This window comes from Gallinula chloropus (genome assembly GCF_964237585.1).
Source record: "Gallinula chloropus genome assembly, chromosome: 1".
NCBI lineage: Eukaryota > Metazoa > Chordata > Aves > Gruiformes > Rallidae > Gallinula > Gallinula chloropus.
The window spans coordinates 107,901,970-107,917,835 of NC_140085.1; positions in this window are offsets into that span (position 1 = coordinate 107,901,970).

Sequence of the window (15,866 nt, forward strand, 5' to 3'; positions counted from 1 at the left end):
ATATTGTTTCATGGTTCCCCATGGAGTAGAATTATTCTTTGTGAGCATATTTGTTCTTCTGAACACATCTAGGTTGTTAGGTATATGGGTATGGAAATGTTACCTTTTTGTATATGATGGTAGACTTAAAAAAAAAAAAATTAAAAACCCTCTGAGTAAAGAAATGACCATCAAAGCTTCCTGCACCTGATCATGTATCATGAAGATGTGATTATGAAAAATATTGCTATGATGCACGTTGCTGCTACAAGTTGCATAGCAAAGGCCCAGTTGTGCTGTTCATGAGGTCTTGATGTGTCCCTTAGCTACTGCTCTAACCACACTGCTGACCCTGAAATTTTCAGGTCCGAGGAACGTGTGGTCTGTGTAACAAAGATTTAGGCTCACATTACCAGCTGCCAGATTACCTGTATTGGATATCCATTAACAATACCAACAGGGATAATGTAAGGTGAATTCTTATGCTTTTCTTTCCTGGGCTGGGTGAGGAAATATGTGCAGTGTCTCTTTTTATCAGACTGCCCATAGATTATGTCTGAGGTGCTGCTCAGAAAAACAGGGTCACCGAGTATGTGTATGCCACACTTGCAACACAGCTGGTACCCTTGTATTCAGTGGCATTAGTATTTGATTAACTTCTTTAATTTGCTTTAAATTTATTTGCTGTAAATTTCAAGCATGATCATTCCCTTTGCTGCCAAATTGATACACTTCTTGCCTGGTTGCGTGGGAAGGAAGAATGGCTGGAGCAAATTATAATAGGAAAAAAAAGCAGGTAAAGGGTTGCTTGTATAAGAGTGTGCTTCCTTTTCAGATGCATTACATTTTCAGATTAGCATATCTAATTTCAGTTGTGATGAATCCCCCCCCAACGTAAAGTTTTATATGTGTTTATTACAGAAGTTTTCAGTCAAGCCTTTTCTAACTGCTACTACTATTTGCGTGAAAATTATGTAACTGGGTTACTTTGCCACTCAAAGCATCAAGAACCTAAATAACATTTTGCAACAACCTGCTAGTTTTTGGGGTTAAACATATATTGACTGTAATAGGAGTTCAGAGCTGAGATAAGCACTGAGGTAAGAACTGACTGTTTACTATTGTGATGAGAAGTGAAAATACCAAAATGTGGCATTCTGATTTTCTATTACTCTTTTGAAGAAAACCACAGTATGTCATATCCTGGTAAGGTATGAAGGTGAAGCAGAGCTGTGTGAAAAGGATCGTCATTCTTATCATTTACACAGAAATCCTGGGTTGAAAAGAAAAAATAATGCAATGTTAATCAAATGTATTCTAAACATATATATGTATGTATGTACGGATAGTATATATACCTATATTGGTATGCATGTAAAACTTGATCAGGAGCTTTTGGGGCTTTTTCTAACATCTAGAATGTGAATGAGCCCTCAATACCCCAGATCAACAACTCCAACAAAAAAGACATATAAGAGTACATAATTAGCTAAATGATAGCAATTATGAGCACTTCCTCTAGGATTATGCGCAGGTTTTTCTCCTTTGGCATTCTCTTGTCTTCATTCATTCACAAAACTGAAGAAACTACCTCTAAAAAGTCATCTTAGTGAGCAACTTGGATCAGCTGAAACCATTGAATCTTCTTCTAAGAGTAAATCACTATAGTCTGGTAGCACAGACAACCTAAAGTGTAATGAGTTTCCTCCCTCCATACCTATTGCAGCATGAATAGTTTCAGTGTATTTAACATTTTGTCGTTCTTAAATTTTTGATTAAAATTAATTTGCTGACAAAATTTTCATTCGGTGTTCAGGTCAAAACAGATTTTTAGTCAGATTCCTAGACAGTAATTCTTATTTTTAAGTGACCCATATACCTAAATAAACCAAATATAGCAAACAACTCAGCAAGTTTTAAGCAACCTAGGTAACAGCCTGATAAATAATAAATGGTACAGTACACTTGGGAAGTGTCACACTACAGCATCTTTCACTCTCCCTTTCTCATTTCCTTTCCCTTTCCCTTTTTCCCCATACTCCACAACGGCTTGTCAGCTTGATGGACTACGAAAACGAACTCTCCCAGTTCATCGGGGCCTGTTGCTACTACAGGGATCATCTAGCTAGCTACAAACAAAGGAGGGCACATCAGGAGATATTTGCTTGGGTTTAAAAAGACTTAGAAGTAAATGGTGTCCTTACTTTTGTGCGTGACGTTATGGCAGCCAGAGGCACAGAGCAGCATCTTGCTTCTCAACTCTGAGGTTATTATGAACTGTTTTGCCAGCCAAAGCTGAGGTCTCACTGGAGATGAGACAGACAGAAAAGGGGAGCTGGCCTCTCCCCTCTTGCTGATACTTGCTGCTGCAAGTCTTCTGGCTGATGGCCAGCGATTGTCACTGCAGAATGGATAGATACCTGAACGATGGCAAGGTCTTCTGCTGTAAAGCTGGCACCAGGGAAGCAAGAATTGTTTGGTTTGTAGATTTGCTTGCTGGTGCTATGTGCTTGTATGGGCATGAGAATTAGTCAGAAAGGAAGAAATCAACGATTCTTACTTACAGAAAAACTCCTCAGGCTGCTTGTCTGCTTTTGAGGCTCTGGAATGATGCAAATGGAACCACTGATCTCCTTAAAAAACTGTATGAACCTCTCCCCTCACGATTCACGTGGTAGGGGAGGAAGAGTTTATCACAAGTCCTTGCACAGCAGAGGAGCGCACTAGCAATTCCTTCATCAGCCTAACCCTTCATGGCTATGAAAAGGAGTCTGCCTGGATGTTGGCTGGGTTGTCTGGCTGCCTTAATAGTCTTCTGGTGCCATACACTGCATGCAGAAATTGGGACGGCACTAACCTTTGTCAGAGAGCCAAGCAGGCAGCCAAGGTGCAGCAGGGGGGTGGGGGTGTTCTCTAAGTCGGACTTGGCTAAAGCTCAGGCTTGAACCCTGCATCTGTAAAAGCTAATGAGTAGAAATCCGAAAACAGATGACACCCAGTCTTCAGAGTCCTGTAAAATGCATGATTTGCAAAGAAGTTTTTCTAATATTTTTGTGTCGGAAGGGTACTGAGCGAGGTTAGGATCTCAGAAATCAGTGTGCTAAATGTACCTATGATGAGATGTTACTGCCTCCTCAAGCAGTTAGCTGCTAGATAGAGGAGGCATACAAAGGCAGCCTTTCATCCTTGTTTAATAGATAAGAAAACAAGGTGGTCGAGTAAGTTCCACCAGAGTCTTTAGGAGCTCTCAGGGAAAGAACTGCGCCCAACTTGGCTCAAATGTCTGAATTCAGTTGCTTGACTGTCAGGTCATCATTCTTCTCCTTTCCCCTCCAAGATTTTTATTACAAAGAGTGCAACCACAAAATGCATCATGACTTTTCAGTGTAAATACTCCTGCAACTGTGACCAGAGCAGTTGCTTGATGCAGCACAGTTCATTTTTGTGGGCAGGCTGCAGACCTGGCCTCTGCTGCAGGCAGCTCTGTGGTGGAGCATGAGGCTGCGGGATTCACATGATCGTACTGGTGGGGAGGGAGGCAGGGAGCCTCCCCGCTGCAGCTGGAACTCAAATCATTTATTCATGGTAACATTTTTAGAGCTGATAAAACCCGTTGTCATGCACGTACTGGAACAGAGAAGGTCTGAAAAAAATCAGAAAACCCTCAGAAAGCATGATTGTTGAAGGCTGTAATAATCCCACCATTTCGGGGCGCGTTCTCAACTTTGGAGCTTGGCAATAAATGGCAGGATAGCATCTTTCACTCAGCTGAATCACAAAATTCTATCACTTCTTTTTATTTTTTAAAAAAAAGAGGTAGAATTGGCTGATGTATTAACTTTGTAACAGATTGCATAATGTCCCTTAATGAAACACTTCAAAATCCCTTAATTGCTAACTGCTTATATTTATGCTTCCAAATTCAGTGCTCACAGGACTGAGGGATCCACTTTTAAATGACATGGTCCCAAGTTAACTACAAATACATGTACAGTTGACTTTGCCTATTGAGGTATAGCCACCAAATTTTCAGCAAATTCAAATGGCATTCTGTTTTAACCTCTTACAGCATGGGTCCTTTTTAGAAGGCTGCTGTATTACTGACCTAGCACAAAATCTGTTTTGTTTTGCACATAGTATAAATCAGTTTCATTCTATTGAAAGTGCATTAAAATATTTTTTTCAGATTCCAAAGACAGCAAAAAAAGCATTGAGGTTTGAGCGGGCATTACCTCTTCATACTGAAGTGGCTTCTCTTGCCCATATGTTACAAATAATATCCATTCTATATGTGTGCTGTAAATGCATCCAAATGTACAGCAGTAGTTTTATGTGTGTGAGCGAGCCAGGGAAGGCGTGATTAGCAAGCCATTGTGAGGTGCTGTGAGAATACATACTTTGTGAAATGTATACCTCAACATAGTTGCCAAAAAACCCCAGATGATCATTTTTAAAGTGTTTTCAAATATTTATGGGTCTTTAGGGGACCTATAAAGACCACTCACTTTCCAGAAAACAGAACAACGTAATCTGAAGAAAAAATTATTTTTCTGGCCACCCAGCTGCACCAACAAACTAGGTGAGATATATTGATATTACTTGCATGGAGATAAGTCAAGGAATAGTTTTCTTGGTATGTGAGGCTTGCAGTTTTGTAGTGGAATATATCAAAATCCAAATTTGGTACTGGAAAGTTATGTTTGTTTTGCAGGCGTGTAGTCGCTGAGGTGACACAAACTGTTTCACAGCTTTCCTTGAAGTAGAGATAAATGACTTCGGTTTCTAAGTCTCTTGAGCCCCCTTAGCTGTCTCCAAATGAAGTCAAACATCTATATATCTCTAATATGAGCAAAACCTACTATGAATCAACAGTGTCTGTTACACACAGAATATGTGCATTTGAAAATAGCAAATTACAAGCTATACATAATGCTCTTTGGAACTGTTAGCGTGGGAATACACTTTTGTACTAGTTATGAAAATAACTAGAATGACCCATTTTCTTTGGTTTCAACAGCTGCAAGTAAACACCACATTTCTGAGGCAGTCTGAAAGGAGAATAGCAGCTATTTTATTGCTTGAAATGAAATTTAAAGAAGTTCTAAAGTGCTCAGAGCTACAAATCTGGTAAACAGCTTTCTTGTCCATCACATGCAATAAAAAGTGTATGCACTTGTAGATAAAGATGGAGAAACCTAAACAACATCAAAGTACTTAACTGGCCATTTGCCATTTTTTTGGCTGTGTATGATGATAATGAATGGTATCACTGCCATTTAACCATCCCATACTGATTTTCTCCATAGACCACCAAAGGTATTAAATTTCCACTTCCAGGATTTTTTTCTCCTTCTTTCCAATAAGTCGTTACAGTAATTTATACACAGATTTAACTCTTCCATGGCATAGTTAACATGAGCCAGCAGTGTGTCCTTGCAGCTCACAAGGCCAATGGAATCCTGGGCTCCATCAGAAGAGGGGTGGCCAGCAGGGACAGGGAGGTGATTGTCCCTCTCTACTCTGCCCTCGTGAGGCCCCATCTGGAGTCCTGTGTCCAGAGCTGGGGCTCCCAGTACAAGAAGATGTGGAACTGTTGGAGAGGGTTCAGAGGGTTCAGAGGCGCCGCTGATGTGCTTTTGGCCACCCGCTGGGACGTGGGGTTCACATGTCCTGCGTGATTTTCCATCAGCCCCGTAGGAAATGTGTAGGAAAGTCAGCGATTGGGTCCAGCCCTTCTGAGTTCCTCTGATCATGCACTGACAGCAAGACCATCTTTTCTTTCCTTTTATGTTAGGCTTAAACGTCTGCTTTTCTTTTGTGAGAATTATTTCTGTACTAAGATAAACACATTCTATCTGAATCACCGAAAATGCATGTCATCGATTTTGCTGTCTGATCTCATTTCTGTCGACCTCTGTACATCAAATGGCTACCCACATTCATTTCTCTGAAAGCTTTTTTTCTTGTTTTAGCAAATTTAGTACCTTTTCCACATATCCTTTCAGAAAAACTGGAGCACCATGAGTGCATGTAGAAAAGTATTCCTCTGCAGAACTGAAGAATAAGCATTAACAGGAGCTCTGGAATGTGAAACTTGTTCTGCATTTAGGTCAATATCACAGATAAAGAACTGAGTCGAAGAAAATTTTCTAATGCAGGAGCCAACACATGACCTGTCTCATTTTCAGTCTGATGTCAGATTCCCATTAAGCAATTCCACAATCACGTTTACATTTTGCTGGAGTTTGAATTGCAGTCCCAATGCCTCCCCATCTGATTACTTCAGTGGGACTTGTTCTGAGTTGTTCCTTTCTACAATGGAAGTCTAGAGCTTCTTCACTGAGGTAAAAGTTTTTACTGAGACCTGTTCATCACTAGTATATAAACTCCTGGCTTTCAAGAGGGTAACATAACAATATACAGAGATTCAATGAAGGGTTTAAGGTGCTTGCCTTGAAATCTGTGAAAACTACAAAAACAGCTGTGATTTGAAGGTGGGGAGGAAACATGAGCAGCACTGCCCATGCTCACACTGTATACAGGATATATTTCTTCCTTTTTATGAAACAGCTGTCTGCTCCTCTATTTCCAGCAAGATATGGTGGCTATAAAGGAAAAACCAAAAACAAATACAGAAATGTAGCTGCTTTGTGTGGAAGATAATTTTTCTAATCACTATGGCAAAAGGAATTATCAAATTATAAATTTCCATATATTTATATGGAGGGGGGGCAGAGGGGGACAACACAACTTACAACAACCTTCCGAAAATGTGAGATAAGGGATTAAACATGATAATGGTGCAGTCTGAACATTTTCAAACAAATTGCTATGATATATTGCAATATTTTTACTTGAACTCTGATGAAGTAACCATTTTCCTCTTAGAAAAGAAAAAAAACCAGCAAAAAAAGAGAGAAAAATTGTTTTTACATCTAAATTCAAAACCAAAAAAAAGCAGTCATTGTCTACATACTGCCACTTTGCACGGATCTTTTATGTCATTTCCACGCTCATAAAATGCTGTTTCAGCCAGTTTTATGTAGATTATCTTCTGGATAATTTTACATGGAACTTACACTGTAAAAAAAAAGACAAAAAAAATTCAGAAAAAGAGAGATGAACCTATTAAGAATACAATAATTACGTCCTATGAGATTTTTCAGCCTAAAAGTTTTGCACAAAGTTTCAAGTCTGTTTATCATGGAGAGGTGGGGAAGGAGGAGCTGAAGTCTGCCAGCACCTAGCAGTTGCCCCAGCCTCAGTCTTGCAAAAGAAAGCAACAACAGGGGGATGATTTCTTTCATTATCGTACTAGCAGTTGCCTCACAGCAGTGCCAGATTTCATCCAAGTTTGCGGGTCTTTGCAGGGACCCTTTGCAGAGTGGCATATCACAAAACGTTCTGCATGAATCCACACGCAGTAACCTTTCTTGTTGTCTCCCTGAAAACCCCTTGCGCGAGCACAGTGCTCTTCTCTGGGGAGTGCAGTGAGCCAGCCTCCCTGTAAGCCGTGCACAGGAGCAAACTGCACCTCACACATGTGGTGCAGCTGACCAAAGCAGAGACCTTGTGGGTCTCAGTCCTCAGCATAGCAGCAACCTCCCTTTGTCTTTGCAGTCCAGGCTGTGAGCACCCGAAGAAGGTGCTAACCCCAAACATGGTCTAGAGCAAAGGTCCCAGTCTCTGGTAACACGTGAAAAGCCTGTGTGTGCACAGCTTTGGGTGATGTTGAGCAGCAACAAGTAGGAGCAAGGTGAGGAAAAAGAGTTTGCCAGTGGGGTAGATGGGTGCCAAGGGGATTTATGATATGGTTGCCAGTGATGACAAGGGACAGAATTGGATGATGAAAGAGGTCTCTTTCAATCTTGTAATCTCATATAAGTGTCAAATGCAAACAGATTTTAGCAAGTGTTAAGAGACTATTATATTTGGTCTTACCTTGCCTGTCATGTCAGGCCTATCGCAGGGTAAGTTGCTCCTGTTCTATGTATCGCAGGGTGCGTCATAGGTCACATGTGACAGACTGCTCAACCTAAGGATTTATATAAAGGCTCCAAACTCAAAAACTAGATTTTACTCCCCTTTAGAATCTCACACGAGGCTTGATCATAGTCAACAGCTGGCAACTGTGCTGAAAAAATATATATATATCAACCCCCCCAATCCCTCCCCCACTACCAGCAAGCAGAAATGCATATCTAACCATACTTAAAATTCCAGGAACACATTGTAGTTGTGTTCAAGACTGATTAAAAGGGGAAGCAACTTTGAAATTTTGCCAGATATTTTCCAGCATGAATGACCCCATTTCTGTCTTGCAAACAGAACACACTGAGAAGCTGCAGCAATCTCCTATTTCAGCACGAAGGAACTGTCAGAGATAAGGCAAGAGATATGTAATATTATAACCATTATTTATTCTAGATTAATGAAAGGGGAAAATAACCCTTTTGGTTGCAGCTTGCATGCAGAAAAACATTCATCTTACAGAGCCCAGAGTGTCTATTGTATTCACAATATATTAGCAGTTAGCTGATCTATCAGCTGAGATGAATTATTACATTGGTTTACAGTGATATCAGTTTTCATTATAGGGCAGTCATCCAAGTCCTTTCCTATTCTGTTTGCACATCCTTATTTCTTTGCTTTTGTTTTACCCTTCAGGTCCTCTCTGGCCAGGAGATTAGTGGGTTGAATATGGGTTTTTTAATGTCTGAAATGCATGAAGCAGAAGAAGAAACTAATCAAGTAAATTGCTTTTCAGGGAATTTAGTTATTTTATACCACATAATATTGTAAGAAATGTGTCTTCTTTTCATAGACCAAACTTCCTTCTCCTTAGACTAAATCATGCTACAGCTTGAGTTAGATAGGGGCAAAAAGGAGGTTTGGGGGACTGTTGACGTTTGGCTGGTTGGTTGTTCTTTGTTCATTGTTACTGTTGCTGTTGTTTGGGGTTTGTTTTGTTGGCTTATGCCTTCTTGTTTGGTTGAGGTTTTTTACTCCCTGTTACCCAACAATGAATCTACTACTAAATGAAGGACAAAATCTCAGAGAGTAATTTGCAACCCTGGGTTGATATAATGCAGGATTTCATGACAAAAGAGAATAAAAGTGGAGAAAGGACAGAAGGGCAGGCTATACTGTTATGGTTTAGTAAAGGTGTCTCAGAAAATGTCCTCAAGGACAGATTTTCTAGACTTTGGCACTGCAAGCCTGCAAGCCCAGTGTTCAGTACAGCCTGAGCAAAGCCACTGGATCCCTCAGGACCATCATGCCCAAGTTCATCCCAACATCTTAACAGCTGTCCTCTATGATGTCCCTGGGCTTCTCTGTCTGCTTCAGGAAATCATGATAGGAAAGGGACATCCATGTATTTACTTAACAATATTTTCACGTCAGACTGGCCATTTGACTGACAGCAATAGCAGTTCCTCCCTGTTGTAGTACAGTCTCAACCCATGGGTTACATCTGTTACTCTTTTATTAGGGCTCTTGTAGGCATACTGCCCTGAGACTGCAGTCATGTCTACGTGACATCACCTGCAGGCTTCCTCAGCTACCCAGGGGTTTCTGTGTGGTGACCAAGTACAACCATGGAGCCCACTATACGATCAGGATGCTCATCTATATGACAGAGAGATGCTGAGTCTTTAAAATGCAAGTATACATTTAGCTATACATATGTACACACATACATGTATGTGCATGTGCGTTTTGCCAGAGGAACTTCGGCAGGGTCTATACTTACTGAAGGGATTTGCTCCCCTCCTCTGCCCTCCACCCACTCCCCTCAGAAATCACTGTGGCTCACTCATGGCTTACACGCTTCCAGCTGCATTATATGATTTTTGGGGCAGGGTTTCTTGCACCTTGCCTATGTTTGAAGAGGAAGCAGCAGGCACCACTTCAAGTCTAAATAATGACAATAATCATTTCCAGCAGACAGACGATCTCTTCCTGGCTGGCTGCAGTCTGACTCTTCAGCCAATGTAACTGGCAGCCCTGATATTTCCTCTGAGCCTGGCACAGAGTTAGGATGCTTGGTAGTGTTCTAGATGCCAATTTATCAATTTATTCCTTAAAGCAGTCTGATTTTGTTGCATGTGAAAATATATACTTATCTATTAAAGGAAATACAAGTAGAATAAAACAGGAAATATTAAAACACAGCATGACACAGTGAGATATGGTGTTTCTTAAACAGTAGCAGTAATCTTAATAAAATGCAGATGCAATCGCGTTGAGGGAGCAGCGCGGTAATAAAAAGTGAAGAAAGGAGCAAGGTGCATAAAAAAGAAGGGGGAGCCCTTGGGTGGAAGAATGTCTTTGAATTTAGCAAAGACACAATGTGGCGCCTGTTACAATTGCACAGATTTTCTTTCAGAATGTAAAGTCAGTGGGTGGGCTGCTTTCATGCTTTGTGTAACTCCACCAAAGTCGGTGGAATTATACCCGTTCTAAATGCAGTTCTGCACAAGCAATATAATAAACTGTAGATGTCAATAAAGTCAGATGGACATTATAAAAAAAAAAATCATGAGCATTTCCTTAAATGCATTTGAAGCTCATGACCCTTTTTGTTCCTTTTCCAAAAAATATTCACAGTATTCGTATTTTGGTCATGAAAAACAAATACCTAACAAACGCTAGTTCTCCAGGAAATATATTTGCTTTCTGCCTTATGAACCAGAAAAACGTCAGTCTCCCTACTGAGAAGCCGAAGCGATACCACGTGACACAAGAAACCAGTTCCCACACACCACCAGCCTTTAATTCTCTCCCTGTACAGTACCTAGCACAGTGGGAAACCTGCTCCGTAACACAGGCGCTGTGTCCGTTACAGATAACAACAGCGAGAGCAGAGCAGGATGACAATCTTTAACCGTGAGACAGTTAAAGAATAACGCCATCACCAGGCACAGCCAACATGGGGTCACGAAGGGAAAGTCCTGCTTAACTAATTTCATAACCTTCTAGGATGAGGTCGCTCACCCTGTGGATGAAGGGAAGCCAGTGGGTATAGCTTTTTTTGGATTTCCCTCACAGCATCTTTCTGGACAAGTTGCCCAACTGTGCGATGAGCAGGTACACTCAGTGAAGAACTGGCTGAAGGGCAAGGCTCAAAGGGCTTTAGTGAACGGGGTTACATCGGGCTGGTGATCCATTCACTATCTAGACTTAATATAGTTAGGATTTAGGGTTGTCCACAATTAGATCTTAGTTGTTCTGCTCAGGTCCTTCGCAATCCAATTTTCATTTCCAAACATTTCTAAAGGTCAGTATTGGTAGAATCTTAGCTGTGCATCTTCTTCACCTGTTACTGGAGATAAAGATCAGGGATTCACGAGGCTGTTATGATATTAGAGGAATGCATAAATAATATCTAAAGAGTTAAATAACAGAGTTTTCATCTCCAGCCACCATGACACCTAGGAGTTTGTCAAGGAGTACCTCCTGAAATTCACAAAGGAGAAGAACAAAGTTCTGCTCCAGAAAAGTAAACCCGCCTATCAGCAAAGGCTATGAAGCATTTGGGTAAGTGGAACTGATGGAAGGAATCTGGGGTCATGCCTGACAGCAGCTGAATACAAGCCAACAGAGTGCTCCAACAAGGCAAAGTGTTCTTGGCAACATCAGGAAGGGCAGGGCCAGCAGATCAGGGGAGGGCTGAACCTGCCTCTGTTCAGCATTTGCATGGCTGAAGCTGGAATAGTCTCCAGTGTTAGACGCCTCAGTTCAAAAAGAACACCGAGGAACTAGACAATGTCTAGCAAAGAGCTCTGAAGATGTCCAGGGGCTAGAGCACATGGCATGCAAGTGGAGGCTGACAGACCCATGCTTCCATGGTGTGGCAAGAAGAAGTCTGTGACTTCTTCAAGAAAGTTACAAAGATGACAGAGCCAAACTGTTTTTGATAGTGGCAAAATAGCAAGAAGTAAAAAAAAAAAAAAAAAAAAAAGACAAATTCTGGCCTTGGAGGCACAAAACAGACATTAAGAAAATTCTTTTCACTGGGAAGGTGCTGCTGCCATGGAATGGCTTACCATGGGACACTGAAATCTCTGTCCTTTGTGATTTGCAACTCTCAACTACAGAAAGCCATGGATGACCTGATCTAGTACTGGCAATAATCCTGCTTGGAGCAGGGGTTGGGACTAAATAGCCTCTAGAGCTCCATTCCAGCCAACACGGTGATTCCATCATTCTAGTATCATTTCAGTTTGGTTTGGGTTTTCAGTTTGTTTTTTCTTCTCAGGGCTCTTCTGGCGGACTTCAGGCCCTAATGAATCCTCCACACCCTTCTCTTAAAATACTATGGCTTCACATTTCTGCAATACTTTTGAACTCTGGAAAACTGACCACAGAATGAAAAAAAAAAAGTTCCCTTGCTCATTGACTCATCTCATGTCTGTAAGAATTTCTCACAAATATCAACTGGACACAAATACAAAACAGAGGACCTAACTGGCGAGCCTGAGCAGACACTATGTTCAGCTTTGCAAGGTTTTATATATTTTGTATAAGCAACCAAAAATCACAGCTAATGTTTTTTATTTTATTCTGGAAGAGAGGCAGAAAGGAAAGAGAAAGGGTAATAATGCCAAACAAACTCTCAAATGTCTTCCAAAGCTATTAAATTTAACACTGATATAGATTAAAGAAATAGTCAGATGGATTACACATATATATGGACCTTTATTTAGAAGAGATCTGAATCAGATTATGGATGGGGCATATGGGTTTGACTTCCTAGAGAAACAAGAATCAGGTACTTTGGTGGAATCCAGCAGTTGTCCCTCTTTTACATATGCAGGTCATGATGTATTATAGTTTTAGAGGAAGCTCAAGCACATGTACTTGTCTTTATTTTGCCTGTGTAAATGATACAAAATTAAGTCTTCCTCAAACACATCCATATGTGCAATTCATGTTTTACAGGATGTGTATTATCTTGAAATATTCCTAGGAGGAAATTTAGCACGCTGAAAAACACTGCGGTTTCCATTTATTATGAAGCAAGAGGCTTTTCTGGAAAAGAAACTTCCTTTTAAATATAGATCCCTAATTGTCTGAGATACTCCTAATGGACCTCACTTTTAATTACCCTCCAGCCCCCTTAGCTTTGAGGTCAGTAATATTATTACCTAGCTCGAATTTATGAAAAGGTGAACGGCCCGAGAGAGGATGATTCTCCTCAGGAAACCAAGAGCCTCTGTGGTCTCACTTAATGTTCATGCTTAGCCAACTGTATCCTGTTTTACTGAGGCTCTGTTGAATCTTCTTTGTTGCTCTTCTGGTATTAACTGTCTTTGGTTTGGTTTTGCTTCTTTTGAAAATTACTAATATGTCCAGGTACCTTTTCCATGTGCTCACCATTCCTTTTTTTCCACTGGAAATGGTTCATCTTTTGCCTCATTCTCTGTCCAGTGAGCAGCCTTTTGGAACTGTCTCATCCCATGCAGCTCAGCCAAGCTTCAGCTTCTCCTGTGTTTTTCAGACTAGATGCTACTGTCTAGATGCTAGACTAGAAGACTACTTCTAGTCTTCTACAGAGTAGAAGATTTAAAAACAGGATCCCTATGCCTTCGGGCTTTGATGCGATGTCTTTTCCCCAACTCCTACCAAACCAAGCTGATGTAATGGAATTCAGCATCATGCAGGATCGGACATCTCTAGAAATAGTTAAATCCTTTAGAAGCACCATTAACATTCAGATTTAAGATGAGGGTAAAGTCCTATAATTAAGGGAAAGGATGCATATATCCATATATACATAAATTTTAGTTTCCAATCCCAAACTCTATGTTTCATTCAGCACATGGTGCAACACTGAACCGGCTATCAGGGTCATATTTTAATTCTCTGATTTTCTCTATAGCCCCAGATAAGTCGTTACATTCACCCATGCTATCAAATTTTCTAGCCACTCTTTTGATTTATAGCTTCTTACCACTCAGACCTTTCCTTATGTGAAAGCTAGGAAAATCAACAGCGACAAACAGCATTAGGGATAGCCATGACTCCTTCCTTGCTCTGGGCATGAGTCCATCACCGCTGAAAATTAGGAACTTTCTTTTTTTCCATTTGTATATCTGTTTTTACTTAGTTTTCTCATTACAATGGCATTCCCAATTGTTCTCACATCTAAGTTTTAATACTGTGGTATATTCTCTTAAAATATAGACGCTAGACCCAGGAAAATCTGGTCTGTGACTATTTAGACTCTGAGAAGGAATGATCTCAAATCCCCTCGGCTTTCTGTATTCTACTGAGCATAACTGTGGGAACTCACATTGGTCTACAAAATAAGAATCTGGATAATGCAAAAGAATAAGAATTTGAGTGATGTAAAAGATCTCTGATTGGGATCTGGCTGGACAACAGAAAATTAGATTTACATGTTAACACGAAGAATGTATAACTATATCTCTAGAAATGCCTTCTTCAACTGATTTTCTCTGGCAATGGCCAGGGAAACAAACTGACTGCCTCATTTGCCATTGGAGGTGGTGGGAGTTTAAAACACAGGGAAGGAAAGCAGAAGGCAAAAAGAAATTAATAGATCATTTACAAAATTAGCCCTTCATCTATAATTCCTTTGAAAACAGACAAATGTGGTTTTTTTTTTTCTGATGCCCTCATACCCTGAAATGGATAGAAGTGCAAGGTTTTGTTATCTTAAAAAAAAAACCCTAAATGGAAGGACTAAAAATAGTCAACGGTGACTGAGATGCCATAAAATACATTCAGCATTTGACAAACATTATTATCATTGTGTTATCATCATTCAAAAAAATGTAATAAAAAACCCACACACATTAAAATCAAACATTGACCTTATGATTACACATGGTTCTGAATCAAAATCAGCAGTTGGAATGCTCCAGATCTTTAGGAAAGTTCAATGTGGATTTAAAGTTTGTGGTTTCCTGCTGTCTCTATAAAGAGATTCAGCCAAAGTTTTGGTTCCAGGCACTCTTGAACACTGTTTAAAATAAGTCTTTTGGGAATTTATTATATGGCATAAAGAAACAAACAATAAGAAAGCCATCTTCTAAACTGTATTTCATTTTTAACTCCACTGGCTATTCTGAATGACTCTAAGCAGATATAGGTAGACTTAATGAAGCTTCTTTTCACACAATCACAGAAAGATAGGAGTTGGAAGGAACCTCTGGAGATCGAGTGCAACTCCCCTGCTAGAACAGAACCACCTAGAGCAGGTTGTGCAGGATCACATCCAGGAGTGTTTTGAATATCTCCAGAGATGGAGAGTCCACAACCTCTCTGGGAAGCCTGTGCCAGTGCTCTGTTGCCCTTCTTCATATTCAGATGAAACTTCCTGTGTTCCAGTTTCTACTTACTGTCCCTTGTCCTGTCACTGGGCACCACTGAGAAGAGTCTAACCTAATTCTCCAGAAATCCACCCTTTAGATATTTATAAGCATTGAACAGATTCTCTCTCATTCTTCTTCCGAAAACATACAGCTCTCTCATCCTTTCCTCATAAAAGAGATGCTCATATTCCTTCATCATTCTAGTAGCCCTCCGCTGGACTCTCTCCAGTAGTTTCCTGTCTTTAACTAGTGAGCCCAGAACTAGACACAATATTCTAGATGTGGCCTCACCAGGGCAGAGCAGAGGAAGGATAACCTCCCTCCACCTGCTGGCCACTCTCCTTTATGTACCCCAGGATACTATTGGCCTTTTTGACTGCTGCCTCATGGAGAACTTGCTGTCCACCAGGACTTCCAGGTCCTTGTCTGCAGAGCGGCTTCCCAGCAGGGCAACCCCCAGCCTGTACTGGTGCCTGGGGTTATTCCTCCCTAGGTGCAGGGAGGAATTGTTGTTGAATTTCACTAGGTTCCTCTCTGCCCAAC